General features: G+C 44.1%; 1 protein-coding gene and 3 long non-coding RNA genes across 4 annotated transcripts in view; 2 read left to right on the top strand and 2 right to left on the bottom strand.

The window, feature by feature from the left end:
* Positions 1–16,889, bottom strand: part of LOC308184750 (uncharacterized protein) — a 224,008-nt gene that overhangs the window by 27,901 nt on the left and 179,218 nt on the right. The gene's annotated exons all lie outside the window — the stretch shown is intronic.
* LOC308184905 lies at positions 79–7,269 on the top strand. The gene is made up of 2 exons (XR_013943024.1): positions 79–1,208; positions 5,604–7,269. It is a non-coding gene; the product is annotated as an uncharacterized lncRNA (long non-coding RNA).
* Positions 1,352–8,708, bottom strand: LOC308184858. Its single transcript, XR_013942963.1, has 2 exons — positions 7,307–8,708; positions 1,352–3,461 (listed from the first exon to the last, which is right to left on the bottom strand). It is a non-coding gene; the product is annotated as an uncharacterized lncRNA (long non-coding RNA).
* LOC308184897 lies at positions 7,927–15,721 on the top strand. Its single transcript, XR_013943016.1, has 2 exons — positions 7,927–8,024; positions 13,147–15,721. It is a non-coding gene; the product is annotated as an uncharacterized lncRNA (long non-coding RNA).

Here is a 16,889-nt window from a genome sequence, read left to right as displayed (position 1 = left end):
CTCACTTATAACACTCCCTATTTGTATCTGTTTACTAAAAGATGTGTTAGTGCCACAATATATATTCCTTATGTGTGGAAAACTGAACGATTCTAATTGTTGTTTACAAATTGATGATAATGGAAAAGTGGTTAAGCAGATAACAAAAGAAATTAAAAAGCTAGCCCACGTCCCAGTACAAACTTGGAAGGGTATGGATTGGGATTTCTTTTCATGGTTGCCCGGTGGACCATGGGTTAAAAGGATGCTATTTTTATTTTTATGTGGTGTAATGACATTATTGTTTATACCTTGTATGATACCTTGCTTTACGTTGTTGATACGGCGGATAATAAATAGCACCCAGTTTGTGATGACTTTGGGAGAGAAAAGGTGATGTGTCGATAATGATGCTTAAGAAATGGACACCCCGAGAACTGACTGATGAAATCCAACCGCTACTAACAAAAGCTGAAGAAGAGACACGAATTGATGATACTAAAAAAAAAAAAAAAAAAAAGGGAGGAATTGTAAGGAATAGTCCAGCAATTCGTGCCACTAAGGGGTGTGAAGGGTTAACATTGAGGCCTGGGTTTAGGCGAGAAGAGAACAAAGGGATTTCTTCAGAGAAAAATTGCTGACTTTGCACGGACGTGCAGTAACTTCTGACAGCCGGCCAAGAGACCACTAGATAAGGAGGAAGAATATGAGCCTCCCTGTCCGAGCGGCCCCCGAGAAAGTAACAGAGACTGATAAGCAGGCACACCTGGGAGGACTTCGGATTCGGGAAACCAATTATAATAACCCTGCCTCTTCTAGAAGTAGTAATGAATATGTATTAGCCTAGGAGCATAAAAACCAGCCGCCTTACGTAACAGGTGTGCGTCCTGGTGGAGCAGAGACTCCCGGCGCACCCAGCGCTGTTTGCTTGCCTCTATTCATTTAATAAATTGTAAACTTTGATTGTAATCCTATTTGGGACTCAGTCATTTATAACAATTGGGGGCTCGTCCGGGATGGTCTTGGTTCCTGAATTCTGACTTGATCTAGGAGGGGCGCCCCCACCATTTGGTGGCTCCTGTTCGAGTCAGGTCAGGGCTAATGCCATCCTGAACCTGAATAAGGGCAAGCAAAGATTTAGATTTTTTTATGAGCTCCCTTTGCCGGCTGCAGCACTATATTTTGCCCGTAATTCTGCGCGCGAAGATCCGAACGAAGACGACGGAGTCGTAAGTATTTAAGGCGTATACCGTTCGGTTGGGTGGGTTTCGGTTGCCTGTGTGTGTGAGAGTGTGACTGAGACGGAACGTAGTTCCGAAGCGATTGTGGAGGTCTTCTAACCGCGGTTCCAATCTCCCGCGAGGGACTTGGCCGGTGAAGGACCGAAGCGATTCCTATAGGATTCGTGGGTGGGTGATAGGTCCTAAACCCCCTGCAAGACACTCTCACTAAGGCAACCAAGGGCTGTAGGAATTGCCACAGTAAAATTCCTAGATGGGTCAGACAAAATTGAAGACCCGGGACCAGAGAAAAGGGAGCAAATTACCAGACATACCACCAGAAAGTCCATTAGGGATAATGATTAGAAATTGGAACGATAGGGGCCCCAGAAAAGGGAAAAAGTAAATTAAAAATGGTTCAGTATTGTATGACAGAATGGCCGAAGGAGCCTTTAAGACCACATGTCTTTTGGCCCGTTTTCGGATCCTTTGAAGACTGGGTTTGCCAGGCCTTAAATATACATGTTAATTCAAAGGAACCTTTTAGCCAGGAGGAAAGTGATTATGCAGGATTATGGATCAGGATCTCACGTCCTTTTCCAGCCTCAATATTTACACTAAAAGCAGACGAGAAGTTTGACGAAGAAGAGAACAAAAAAATATAAAAAAAAAAGGAAAAAGAAAAAGATGATGAATGGGAGTCATTGGATAACCTACCACCTCTATATCCTAACAATCCACCCCCGGTGGTGCATCTTGTAATCCTGTTTTGTTCTTAAATGTTTTGACTGTGTCAAGGAGGAAGGTGGGAGCATTATCTAAGTAACAGTTTAGAAGTTTGGGTATATTCGCGGTGGTGTTCGGTCAGTTTCCCAAGTATCGGGGGAGCGGGGCTGACTGATTATCAAAGTGGTAGAACGGAGAGTCACTTCTTTGGTGGTTCGGGCCTGAGCCCTGGGAATTTGGTAAAAAGGGGGAGAGCGAATTTATTTAGGCCTCAATACCTTTTTAAACCCCCATCTTGACGGATACACAGGAGTGATTCCTTGTTTTGTGTAGGCTTACTAACAAAGTGCATGAGAAAAATTAGCATTTGGCTTGAAATTCGGTCTTATTGAAATGTAAATTTTGTGGAAAAGGTGTTATTGTTTGTCTAGAAGACAGAAGGCTGAGTGCTTCAGGTGTTTTTCCGAAGTCCTGCGGATTTATGATTGGAATGGGGCTCATTAATAATCGGAAATAGTAAAGTTTGTATGTGGAAAGAAGAGTTTAATCCCAGAGAATTGGGACATTTGGGAAGAAGATTAGGAAAAGATAGTAAAAACCTGCAATAAAAAGGTTTGTGTGGAAATTGAAACAAGGGACAGTAACTAATATAAATAAATAAAAGGGAATGGGAAATCAAGGAAAAGGGGAAAATCCAAAAAAAAAAAAAAAAAAAGACGTCCTAAAAAAAAAAAAAAAGCCTCCTTGGGTGCATATTGGCACATTGGAAGGATATTGTTAGAAATGGGGGCACAGAAAGCAAGAGGACTTTCACTAAGTATTGCAATCAATGGTGGCCACTATATAAACTAAATGGCCACTTCATGGATCAATCGACTATAACAGTGTCTTGCAATTAATGTTTTTGAGGAGAGAAGGAAAATAGGATGAAATGTTGTATACTGATATGTTGTTTCAGCATGTTGGAGGGAAAAGGTTTGGAATTAAGTTGGCCCCTGACTGAGCCTTTGGTGTTGGCATTAGAAAAGTACAGGCTGGAGAAAGATAAAGGAAGTGTTAAAAGGATTGTTGAAGGTGTTAAAGGTTGTGTGGCATGTAGTATTTAACAGAGCTGTTTGAAGTTGAATGAGCAGGGAAAGAGGATGTAGGAATGTTAATAGTTCCGCCTCAACCCGAGGCTGAGATCTCTAAATCGCGGTGTGAGCCCTCTGGGGCAGGGGGACCGTGATGGGTCCGAGAGAGTTGTCGTGGAAACAGAAAAGCAGCTAACTCTTGAAACAACCTGAGTTCGTGTGTGAGCTCAGATTGCCAATGGGACCGCTCAGGGAACTTTCAACGATTGCATTCCCCTGACCGACCCCCTCACTGAGACCCTAATCACCCCGGAAATTATGTAAATACTAAAATCTGGTTAAATTGGCTATTGGGAATTGAGAATCTGTTCCAACAAGGTCCAAAAGAAACCCCTATGGAATTTATGGAATTTTTGAATTTCTGGACCAACTTTGAAATGCAATGAAAAAAAAAAAAATGGACCTGGCTTAAAAAAAAAAAAAAGAAAAAAAAAAAAGAGAAAGAGAAAGAGAGAGGCAACTGGCTAGCCTCTTTCCAGGGCAATCAGCCCCTGATATCAGAAAGAAATTGTCTTAGGCTGCAGGACAAACTTACAACAGTCAGGAATGATGGGGACCTGGGGCATCTACCCTAGCAGGTCCACTAGTTGAAATAAAGCTAGGAAACGAAGACAGAGGCTTGAATTTTTTGTTGGTTATGGGAGCTTCTTTCTCTGTGTTAATTAGGCTGTAAATGTAATAGGAGCAACATATTCAGTGTTAAATAGTTTAAAAGGACGATTAGGAACTAAGACAACTACAATAATTGGAGCCACAGGGAAAGAGGAGGAATGGTCATTCTTACAACCCCTTGATTTGCGTTTTGGGGGTAAGGAACTAACCCATGAATTTTAGTATGTACCAGAATGCCCGATGCCACTCTTGGGACGGGATCTATTAGCCAAATTAGATGCAACAATAACCTTTGAGGATGGAGAATTAATAATGAAGGTACCTGAGTCCAAAGTAGGCCAAATCCTAATGATCAAAGATAAACCCTTTGTTAATATTCCAAGAGAAGTAGAAAATGCAGTTATAGCAACAGTACGGGAAACAGATGTACCAGGGAAGTCGAAACTGGCACAACCGGTAAAGGTGGAATTAAAGGAAGGAGCCAAACCTGTTTGAATCAAACAATATCCACTTAAGATAGAAGCTAGGCACGGGAATGGTGAAAATTATTGACAAATTTCTCAAATATCAGATTCTGGAAGAATGTAAATCGGAATACAATACTCCAATCTTTCCAGTAAAGAAGCCGAATGGCGAGTATAGATTTGTACAAGATCTTAGAGCAATAAATGAAATAACAAAGGATATTCACCCGGTAGTATCTAATCCTTACACATTGTTAACATCTGTGAAAGGGAAATATAAATGGTTTACCGTGATAGATTTAAAGGATGCCTTCTTTTGCATACCTCTTGATAAAGATAGTAGAAAATTATTTGCCTTCAAATGGGAAAACGTATTGAAGTTTTTGGACCACATATGGTAACAACCGTTTTGGAACAAAGGGGGGGGGGGGCACTGGTTATCACCCAGCTGGATGGTGAAATATCAGGCAATCCTAACTGAACAAGATGACATAACCTTGAAAACGACTAACCTGTTATATCCAGCAGTATTTCTAGGAACTGTTCCAGAAGAAGGACCGTTGGAACACAGTTGTGTGCAAATAATCGAACATACGCCAGCCACAAAGATTTGAAGGATGTACCCCTTGAAAGGTATTCAGTGGGAATACCACACTCCGTGGCACCCACAAAGCTCAGGGAAAGTAGAAAGGATGAATCAAACAATAAAACAACAATTGGCTAAGTTAATGATCGAGACACAGCTGCCCTGGACGAAATGCTTACCGTTGGCACTTTTAAACATAAGAACTAAACCACACAGTGAGACTGGATTATCATCATATGAAATGTTATATGGTATGCCTTATTCTCAAGGGATGCCCCTAGGGAACAATGTAGTTGAGGATCATAGTATCCAGAAATACATAATTACCATTGGAAGGAGATTACAGGAGATAAGAGAAATTGGGATGATGACTCAGACACCAGCTTTAGGATTTGCTATTCATAAAATACAACCAGGAGACAAGGTCTTAATAAAAACCTGGAGAGAAGAATCATTGAACCCTCGATGGGAGGGACTGTACCTTGTTTTACTTACTACTGAAACAGCTGTGAGAACAGCAAGAAGGGGTTGGACCCACGCATCCAGAATAAAAGGACCAATAACTACCGAAGCCTGGAGGGTTGAGTCCACTCCTGGGGAACTGAAACTGAGACTAAAGAGGAACTGATATCCCAGCAATGAGGTTCTGCATGAATTAAGGGCACTGGATAAAGAGGACAAGGCTGAAGGGAGGAAAGGGAGAAGGCAAGACCGGGGTAGGACCCTCCACTGCGGCGTGTATGGTCTACCGGGGGAGGCAACCCCTATGGGTATTGACCGCCGAGTGAGAGTGCCTCGACCGGACTTCTCCCACACCAAGATCAGTTTGTCCTGAGAAAAATAACATGAGAACCTTTTAAACCCATAATAAAATTGTGATTAGTTTTTCCAGGAGCTGGATCACCCTGAAGGGCTGAATGGTAACACAAGCTCTGAAAGCGGGCCCAACCCCATGATTGAAGGCGCTTCCCACACTCTCAAGACTGGACGGCGAAAAAGGCTTATAATATGACAGGTCGCCAAAGAGAACTGAATTGTGACTGTAAGTGGAAACCCAACGTGGGAGCTTGGAAGCGTGCATATACGAGTACAAACGGGGCAGACATTGTAACAGGACCACTCGGTAACAAGGACACTCTGTATTATCACGCCCCAAAGGGTAAAGATGGATGGGATGGTCATTTTCCAAACGGGACGTGGGCCCTAAAGGGACATTATTGGGTGTGTGGCAAACATGCTTACAAGAGGCTACCTGGAAACTGGTCGGGAATATGCTATGTGGGGTACATAAGACCCTTGTTCTTTTTATTGTCACAAACACAAGGAAATCATTTAGGAATAAGATTATATGATGACCTGAACAGAGTAAAACGATCTATTGATACTTCCTTATCCGGGGATAGTGCCCAAAAATGGGGAAAGGATGAATGGCCTCCTGAAAGAATCATACAGCATTATGGGCCAGCTACCTGGAACCCGAATGAGTTGGTATCAGGAGCCCGAGAACCTATTTATAATTTGAACCGAATAATTAGGTCGCAAGCTATCCTCGAAGTTGTAACCAATTAAACAGCGACGACCTTGGATCTTCTGGCTGATCAATCCACTCAGATGAGGAATGCTATCTTTCAACGTAGAATGGTCTTAGACTATTTACTAGCAGAAGAAGGGGGAGTGTGTGGAAAACTGAACGATTCTAATTGTTGTTTACAAATTGATGATAATGGAAAAGTGGTTAAGCAGATAACAAAAGAAATTAAAAAGCTAGCCCACGTCCCAGTACAAACTTGGAAGGGTATGGATTGGGATTTCTTTTCATGGTTGCCCGGTGGACCATGGGTTAAAAGGATGCTATTTTTATTTTTATGTGGTGTAATGACATTATTGTTTATACCTTGTATGATACCTTGCTTTACGTTGTTGATACGGCGGATAATAAATAGCACCCAGTTTGTGATGACTTTGGGAGAGAAAAGGTGATGTGTCGATAATGATGCTTAAGAAATGGACACCCCGAGAACTGACTGATGAAATCCAACCGCTACTAACAAAAGCTGAAGAAGAGACACGAATTGATGATACTAAAAAAAAAAAAAAAAAAAAGGGAGGAATTGTAAGGAATAGTCCAGCAATTCGTGCCACTAAGGGGTGTGAAGGGTTAACATTGAGGCCTGGGTTTAGGCGAGAAGAGAACAAAGGGATTTCTTCAGAGAAAAATTGCTGACTTTGCACGGACGTGCAGTAACTTCTGACAGCCGGCCAAGAGACCACTAGATAAGGAGGAAGAATATGAGCCTCCCTGTCCGAGCGGCCCCCGAGAAACTAACAGAGACTGATAAGCAGGCGCACCTGGGAGGACTTCGGATTCGGGAAACCAATTATAATAACCCTGCCTCTTCTAGAAGTAGTAATGAATATGTATTAGCCTAGGAGCATAAAAACCAGCCGCCTTACGTAACAGGTGTGCGTCCTGGTGGAGCAGAGACTCCCGGCGCACCCAGCGCTGTTTGCTTGCCTCTATTCATTTAATAAATTGTAAACTCTGATTGTAATCCTATTTGGGACTCAGTCATTTATAACACTTACTAGTGTGGGAATGGAAATGTTGTTTTTGCAGTGTTACATTGTATAGAAGGAAGGAATGTGGTATTGAAATATGCTTACAGTGATAAGAAAGCTTAACAGAAAACCTTGTAAAATGCAGACAGCCGGACTCCTTAGAGCAATTAGGTGAAAATCACGGTGTCAAGTCAAATCAGATAAGTGATGAAACATTACCACTTCAAACAGTAAAAAAGTCAAAAGAAATTTGAAATTTAACAGGCCAGCAACTGAAGGCCAGGCATTGTCTGTGAAGCATCAGATAGATTGTGAACCTGGATTACCCACTCCAGTGGGGAAACAGGGGAGGGTCCTGTCATCAAAAAGTATATAAACTGTGTTTTTGGAACTAGTAGGCGCGCTCTCCTGCTTGTGGGGCGCCCGCCATTGCAATCGCGAATAAATTACTACTTCACTGAGATCCTCGCCTGAGCCTAAGTTATTGGCTACGGAGTGTTTCTCACAATTTGGGGGCTCGTCCGGGATCCAGTCACCTACTGGGGAGCCCCACCACCGCAGCAGCAGGAAGGCATGCCCCGCTGATTTCAGCGGTCCTGTGCATCGACGGTGGCGGTTCTGCGGAGAGCTGACAGAGGGCCCGAGACTGATTAAAGAGGCAGGATCCGTGAAGTAGTGGGGAAAGGAAGAAGGTAGGCACTCTGGGTTTTAAGAATTGATCCGGTAACTCTGTGCACAGACCAAGGTAAGAAATATTAAGTATTGCCTTGGGGGTCGGGTGAGACTCTGTGTGATGTGTGATTGAGACGTACTTTTGTACGAAGCGAGTGTGGAGTCCTGATCTGCGGTTCTGTAACTCCGCGAGGGGCGCGGCCGGAGACGGACGAAGCGTGAGATAAGGGAGAGAAAGGAAGAGTCTCGGGAAATTTGGTGTACGGTAATCCTTGCACGGGGTAGTGCTCGGAAGTACACCAGGGAAATTTGGTGTATGGTAAGCCCTTGCACAGGGAAGTGCTTGGCAATACACCAGGGAAATTTGGTGTGCGGTAAGCCTTGCACGGGGAAGTGCTTGGCAGTACACCAGGGAAATTTGGTGTGCGGTAATCCTTGCACGGGGTAGTGCTCGGAAGTACACCAGGGAAATTTGGTGTGCGGTAATCCTTGCACGGGGTAGTGCTCGGAAGTACACCAGGGAAATTTGGTGTATGGTAAGCCTTGCACGGGGAAGTGCTTGGCAGTACACCAGGGAAATTTGGTGTGCGGTAAGCCTTGCACGGGGAAGTGCTTGGCAGTACACCAGGGAAATTTGGTGTGCGGTAAGCCTTGCACGGGGAAGTGCTTGGCAGTACACCAGGGAAATTTGGTGTGCGGTAAGCCTTGCACGGGGTAGTGCTCGGAAGTACACCAGGGAAATTTGGTGTATGGTAAGCCTTGCACGGGGTAGTGCTTGGCAATACACCAGGGAAATTTGGTGTGCGGTAAGCCTTGCACGGGGAAGTGCTTGGCAGTACACCAGGGAAATTTGGTGTGCGGTAAGCCTTGCACGGGGAAGTGCTTGGCAGTACATCAGGGAAATTTGGTGTGCGGTAAGCCTTGCACGGGGAAGTGCTTGGCAGTACACCAGGGAAATTTGGTGTGCGGTAATCCTTGCACGGGGTAGTGCTCGGAAGTACACCAGGGAAATTTGGTGTGCGGTAAGCCTTGCACGGGGAAGTGCTTGGCAGTACACCAGGGAAATTTGGTGTGCGGTAAGCCTTGTATGGGGAAGTGCTTGGCAGTACACCAGGGAAATTTGGTGTGCGGTAATCCTTGCACGGGGTAGTGCTCGGAAGTACACCAGGGAAATTTGGTGTATGGTAAGCCCTTGCACAGGGAAGTGCTTGGCAATACACCATGGAAATTTGGTGTGCGGTAAGCCTTGCACGGGGAAGTGCTTGGCAGTACACCAGGGAAATTTGGTGTGCGGTAATCCTTGCACGGGGTAGTGCTCGGAAGTACACCAGGGAAATTTGGTGTATGGTAAGCCCTTGCACAGGGAAGTGCTTGGCAATACACCAGGGAAATTTGGTGTGCGGTAAGCCTTGCATGGGGAAGTGCTTGGCAGTACACCAGGGAAATTTGGTGTGCGGTAATCCTTGCACGGGGTAGTGCTCGGAAGTACACCAGGGAAATTTGGTGTGCGGTAAGCCTTGCACGGGGAAGTGCTTGGCAGTACACCAGGGGAAATTTGGTGTGCGGTAATCCTTGCACGGGGTAGTGCTCGGAAGTACACCAGGGAAATTTGGTGTGCGGTAAGCCTTGCACGGGGAAGTGCTTGGCAGAACACCAGGGAAATTTGGTGTGCGGTAATCCTTGCACAGGGTAGTGCTCGGAAGTACACCAGGGAATCTGGTAAACTCATAGGTGTGCGGTAGCCCTTTCACGGGGAAGTGCTTGGCAGTACATCCCCATTTTCCAGAATAGGAAAAATGGGAAATATGAGTTCCAGGGGACAGGGAGATATCTCGGGGGAAGTGCCTACCGAAAGTTCTTCCTGAAGAATTATAAGAAATTGGAAAAATAATCTCAAAATTGGAAGAGATGGTAAAAAAAAAAAAAAATATATGGTTAAATATTGTGTATTAGTCTGGACAAAAGAACCAATTAAGGAAACAGCAGTATTTTGGCCAAAATACGGGCCTGATGAAAATTCAGGCTTGAAATGTATGTGTAAACAATAAGATTCCTTTTTTTTTTGGAGAAGGAGCCAAGTTATGCTCCCTATAATGCTAATATTGCACCGGTGGCAGCAGCAGTCGCTCCAGGAAAGGAGACAGGGACTGCAATTAACACTGTCCCTAGAGAAGAGCGTACTCTAGGCTCTGGCAAGAATTAGAACAAGGTAGAAGAGGTACTGAGAATTTTGCCTTCCCTGATACTAACAGTACTAAAACTAACTGTGTATCCTCTTAAGTGAACTTCCCCCCCTCCTTACCAGCAGAGAGGTTAGGAGTTTCCTAGGACCAAACTTATACTCTTGGGGAGGGGGAATTATGTATATAAATATGTTGTTTACAGGGAAAGAAATGGGAATGATCAGGAGGAGAGCTGCTATACAAAAATGGGAAAGAACTCATCCTCCAGGACCAGGGGTAATACCGGCAGGGCAGAAATAACCACTTGCCGATCCTGGCTGGAAGAATAATAGCGTGCAACACAGAAATCATATGAGAGACTTGGGGTCAGAATGAGAAAGTACTTGGGGATGAATCCTGAGGACCCAGTATCCCAAGGGCTCTTGAAAGTTCATTTTGTGATTGAAGCCTGGCAAGATGCACAGAAAATGCTCCAGAAGGTGGGGGGGATGTAGTGAACAGTCACTGGGGGGCCCTCCTGTCGGAGGCCCTGAACGTGTGTGTCAAGAGGGGAGATGAGAAGGAAAAGCAGAGAGTGAAACTAATGGTATTGACAGTGTAGCAGGTAGTCAGGCAGAGGTTTGGAGAAAGAGGAAGAAAATCTTCCGGGGGAGTCAGGGCCAGGATGGAAAAGAGAGGAAGAGAGATGAAGGAATGGCAGGCAAGGAAAGCTACCCGTGTTGTGGCCTGAATCTTAGCAGGGACAGGCTTTGATGGGATGTTTTAAGTGTGGGCAGGCTGGCCACTTCAGGTAGGAATATCCGGAGTGGAAGAAGGAGGAGGGAAGGAAAATGGGATGAGGGAGAAAGGTATGGAATTAAGTTGGCTAATGACTGAGACTTTGGTGAAAGTACAGGCTGGAGAAAGATAAGAAGAAGTGTTAAAAAGGGTTATTGAAGGTGTTAAAGGTGTGGTATGTAATGTTTGACAGAGCTGTTTTTTGAATGAGTTGGGAAAGTTGAATGAGCAGGGAAAGAGGATGTAGGCACTATCTAAGTAACAGTCTAGAAGTTTTGGTATATTTGCTGTGGTGTTTGGTCAGTTTCCCAAGTATCGAGAAGGGGGGGGGGGGCAGGGGGGGCAGCCTGCTCCACCAGGGGCCTCTCCACAGGCCGCAGGGGGCTTCGGCTCCGGCGCCTGGAGCGCCTCCACCCCCTCCTTCTGTGCTGACTTTGGTGTCTGCGGGGAGGTTTCTCACTCCTCGCTCTCCCAGCTGCTGTTGAGCAGCAGGTTTTTGTTTGTTTGTTTGTTTGTTTTCGTGGATGTGCTCTCACAGAGGCACGGATTGTGTTGCTCATGGCTTGGCTCTGGGCAGCGGTGGGCCCCTCTGGGGCCGGATGAAATTGTCCCTTATCTGCCACAGGGAGGCTTATGGATTCTCCTCACGGCGGCTGCCACTGCAGCCCCCTCCCGAACCTTGCCATCAAACACAATACACAGGGGCAGCTAGGTCATTACTGGCCTGTAAAGTACCAGGGATTAAATTAACTAATGAAACCCTAACAAGTGATGGGGGTGGAAGGGGCTGGGGTAACAGTGCCACCTTTGGGGGGTACCAAGCTGAGACTAGGGGATAAAATGATCTCTGGGCAATTATTGTATGTACCCAAGGCAGGGACTAACTTGTTGGGAAGGGATTTGATGATGAAATTGGGCATTCAAATAGTAAATTGTTAGACTGGAATAACAGTGGTATTAATGGAGTGCTCTCAGGCCCTGAGAGCAAAGATATATTCACCTCTGACTGGAAAGACTCTGAAGTGGGGGCGGAAGCAACAATACATATGGACAGTTTTACCTCAGGGGTTTACAGGGCCACCGATTAATTTGGGCAAAGTTCTAGAACAGATTTTGGAGCAATTCCAACCTCCCAAGGAGGAATTTCTGTTACAAAATGTGTATGATCGTTTATTGTCAGGACAGGAGAAAACAGTTGTGAAGGAAGCTACTAACAAGCTATTCAACTTTCTGGGAAAGCAGGGCTTGGGAGTATTGAAAAATAAATTACAATACGTAGAAAGAGAAGTCAGGTATTTAAGGCATCTAATGTCTGAGGGAAAACTGAGAATAAATCCAGAGAGGATTCAGGGAATTGTTGAAAACTAAGAAAGAACTAAAAAGTTTTTAAGAGAGATTTCTTTAAGGAATCAGGAGCCACGAAGTCTGAGGGAAAATGGATACTCCCTGATGGGAGAGAAATGCTGAATAAAGCACCAAGGAGGCAAATATGATGTTTTACATCAAGAGAGTCATTGGGAGATGCAAGCAATGTGTGATGTTGTGCTAAGAAAGTATGTCTGTGTAGGAATATACACTTTAGTGAAGCAAATATGCAGAGGATGTACCATATGTCAAAAGGCAAATAAAAAGGTCATTTGTAACTGACCTAGAGGGGGACAGGAGCCAGGGATTCGACCTTTACAAAGTATACAGGTAGACTTTACTGAGTTACGTAAAGGAGGGAGATTTAAGTACTTGTTTGTCCTAGTTGACCACGTGACTGGATGGGTGTAAGCTTTCCCCTCTGTATCTGCCACTGCAAACACGGTGGCTAAGGTATCACCGGAGCAAATAGTCCCTAGATATGGGATAGCTGAAAACATTGATTCAGATCAAGGAAATAATTTCACTTCACAAGTACTGCAAGGGTTAATGCAGGCCTTAGAGATTGAGTGGGCTTTTCACACCCCCTGGCACCCCTCCTCTTCTGGGAAGGCAAAGCGAATGAACCAGACATTAAAGAAGCAATTAACTAAATTAGTGTTAAAAACCCAACTTCCTTGGGTAAAATGTTTACTTTTAGCACTCCTACAGGTTCAAACAGCACCAAGAAACGATATAGGAATTTCACCGTATGAGATGCTGTTCGGATTACCCTATCTGGGCAGAAGGGATGAGATACCACAATTCGAAACAAGAGAGTTTTCTTAAGAACTGTATTCTGGGGTTGTCCTCTTCTTTGTCATCTCTCAGGACCCGTGGGAAATTGGGTCCTGATTCAGACCTGGAAAGGATCAACTCCGGCCCGAATGGGAAGGACACTTCCAAGTACTACTAACCACTGAAACAGCCATAGGAACTGCAGAAAAAGGTTGGACTCACTATACTCGAGTGAAGGCATCCATCGACCCTAGTACCTGGGAAGCTGTTCCTACAGAAGACTTGTTGGAAGCTGAAATCGAAGAGAAAAATCTCATAGTGGACTCTGAGCAGGATAAGAGCTTGCAATTGTAAACTAACCTTTTATTTTCACAGGTAACTAATGAGTGTGACTTGTGCTTGAGAGAAAGGACTGGCCTATAGTGAACTGAAGTGTTCCCAAGGGGGGTTTGTTCTAGTAGTAGTGTACATCTTATTCTTTGTATTGATAATTATTTGGAAACCTAAGGTTTAAAAATAAATACAGGGAAAAATCAATTATTAATTTTGTTTTTAGTGATTGTAGGCCTCAGAGAAAGTCTTGGTCAATTGGCAACTTGGAAAAGGCATGACCAGATAATAGTAAGATGGGATACCCCATAAAAATATGGGTGAATGTGACAGAGGGTTATGTACCGCAATCTGTCATGTTTGATGCTTGCGAGGTGTTAGCTTGTGGAGATTTAAATGCCCAACGACAATTGAGCAGAGGGAACAAATAACTGGTAGAGACCCAACAGCCAGATTGAGAATAGCTGTATGGAAACGATCCTCTATTGCCATCAGAGAAAGGGAGAAACTCAAGGAGAAAACAGGAGAGAAAACAGGAGGCCCTCTTTGAAATGCGGCAGTTCAAACATTTGAGATTGAAACAGGGTATGGGGATGTGAATGCCTGGATAGAATGGGTCAAATATACTGTCCAGAGTCTCAACCATAGCAATTGCTATGCTTGTGCCTCGGGATGACTGATTGCCCAGATAGTGCCCTGCCCATTGGGGTGGACCGAGGACTCCCGAGGGATGCGATGTATGATTGCATTGTACCAAGAAAAGACTGCCTGGGGAAATGAGGCCTGTAAGCCTCTCTCTTTACTATTCCCTTCCTTGCATGATAGCAATATCAGGGCTCCCCCTGTATTCTCCACAGCTATAGGTAACCATACAGCTTGCCTCTCACGGCAGGGTGTGAGTGCTACCTGGCATCTGGGAGAATTTGCCTTGTGCACGAGGACCTTGAATGCTACTGAGGACTTGATGGGAAACTGCTCCAGACTTGAGATCCCCAGGGCAGATCTCTGGTGGTACTGTGGAGGGAAGATCTTACGGTCCATCCTGCCATCTAACTGGGGAGGCACTTGTGCACTTGTTCAATTAGCTATACCCTTCACCCTGGCATTTGAAAGAGAAACATCACAAATACCCAGAAGAAGTAAAAGAAGCTTAGGAGTATCATTTGATGATAGAGCGTACATAGATTCTATTGGGGTGCCTAGAGGAGTTCCCGATGAACATAAAGCCAGGAATCAAATTGCTGCAGGGTTTGAGTCACTGTTCTGGTGGGTAACAATTAATAAAAATGTGGATTGGATTAATTATATCTATTATAATCAGCAGAGATTCATAAACTATACAAGAGATGCGATAAGAGGGATCGCTGAACAACTAGATGCCACCAGCAAAATGGCTTGGGAAAACAGAATAGCATTAGATATGATTCTTGCGGAGAAAGGTGGTGTGTGCGTGATGCTGGGCAACCGTTGTTGTACTTTTATCCCTAACAATACTGCCCCGGATGGCACAGTAACTAGAGCATTGCAAGGGCTTACCACCCTTGCCAATGAATTGGCAGAAAACTCAGGAGCAGACACTTCCATCACAGGATGGTTGGAATCTTGGTTTGGTAAATGGAAAGGGATGGTAGTGTCCATATTTACATCCTTGATTGTAGTAGCAGAGTTTTGACAGCCATTGGTTGTTGCATTATCCCCTGTGTAAGGGGACGTGTCCAGCAGTTAATTGAAACTGCACTTTTGAAACAAATGACCATGGATCCACCACCCTACTCAGATAAGATGATGATATTAGAGAAAATGGAAAGCAAAGAAAGTGAAGAAGAGGAAGACATCCACCAAATTACACCTTAGAGAAAAATTTTGCAAAAATCAACAAATTATAAAAAGAGAAAAGGGGGGAATTGTGGGAATGGAAATGTTGTTTTTGCAGTGTTACATTGTATAGAAGGAAGGAATGTGGTATTGAAATATGCTTACAGTGATAAGAAAGCTTAACAGAAAACCTTGTAAAATGCAGACAGCCGGACTCCTTAGAGCAATTAGGTGAAAATCACGGTGTCAAGTCAAATCAGATAAGTGATGAAACATTACCACTTCAAACAGTAAAAAAGTCAAAAGAAATTTGAAATTTAACAGGCCAGCAACTGAAGGCCAGGCATTGTCTGTGAAGCATCAGATAGATTGTGAACCTGGATTACCCACTCCAGTGGGGAAACAGGGGAGGGTCCTGTCATCAAAAAGTATATAAACTGTGTTTTTGGAACTAGTAGGCGCGCTCTCCTGCTTGTGGGGCGCCCGCCATTGCAATCGCGAATAAATTACTACTTCACTGAGATCCTCGCCTGAGCCTAAGTTATTGGCTACGGAGTGTTTCTCACACTAGGTACAATACCCAAATAAAGACTGAGTGCTCTTTATTTGTCTTGCAAGAGTAATGTTAAATTTTCTTTAACAGCTTTAGAAAAGAAGTAAAATTCTTTCAAAACTCTGTGAAAAAAAATGCTAAATAATTGTGCAGTATTGTGAGATCTGAATAAACTAAACAGAACTTAGCTGGTTGTTGTGGTTTAGCTCATCAAGCAGCTAAGCACCACACAGCCGTTCACTCACCCCTCCCCCCCGTACTGGGATGGCAGAGAGAATCGGAAAAAAAAAAAAAAGTAAAAGCTTGTGGGTTTTGTGGGTTGAGATTAAGACATTAGGACAGAAAAGAAAGAATAATAATAATAATAATAATAATAATAATAATAATAGTACTACTAATAATAATGTGTACAGAGCAAGTGATGCACAATGCAATTGCTGACCACCCGCCAAACAAAGCCCAGGCAGTCCCTGAGCAGTGGTTTCCCCCCGGACAACCCTCCCACTATTTATTGTCCCACATGATGTCATATGGAATGGAATATCCTTTTGGCCAGTTTGGGTTAGCTGTCCTGGCTCTGTCCCCTCCCAGCTTCTGGTGCACCCCAAGACCCCTTGCTGATAGGGCAGTATGAGAAGCTGAAAAGTTCTTGGCTTTGTGCAAGCACTGCCCTGCAACAACTAAAACATCAGAGTGTTATCAGCATTATTTTTCTCCTAAATCTGAAATATGTCACATACCAGGCACTATGAAAAAAATTAACTCTATCCCAGACGAAACCAGGACAATATCTAGCCCTTATTCCATACCATTTACATTATGCTTAGGTCCCATACTTGTACATCCTATACATCTATCACATCACTTCTCTTGCCTTTTGATATATATACACAGATATCATTCCCTTAGTCTATAGGCCAACCCTCTAAAATGTCTTTTATGTTTGTTTAGTCCATGGCTTTCAATTCCATCTTTCATAACAGGACTTGAGGGCAGGAGACACGGTGTATGGTGTTGGATTGTAGCATGCTGAGGCCAGCTCTGGTTCAATCACTGCTGCGCTTCTCTGGTTCTATCACCACTGCACGTCACTCGGTTCCATCAAAATTCATTTGTCATTAATCTAGGTGAGTCTTAC

The sequence above is a fragment of the Anser brachyrhynchus genome (genome assembly GCF_964034855.1).
Source record: "Anser brachyrhynchus genome assembly, chromosome: W".
Taxonomy (NCBI): domain Eukaryota; kingdom Metazoa; phylum Chordata; class Aves; order Anseriformes; family Anatidae; genus Anser; species Anser brachyrhynchus.
Note: the sequence above shows the minus strand (reverse complement) of the source record. Positions and strands in the feature narration are given on the sequence as shown.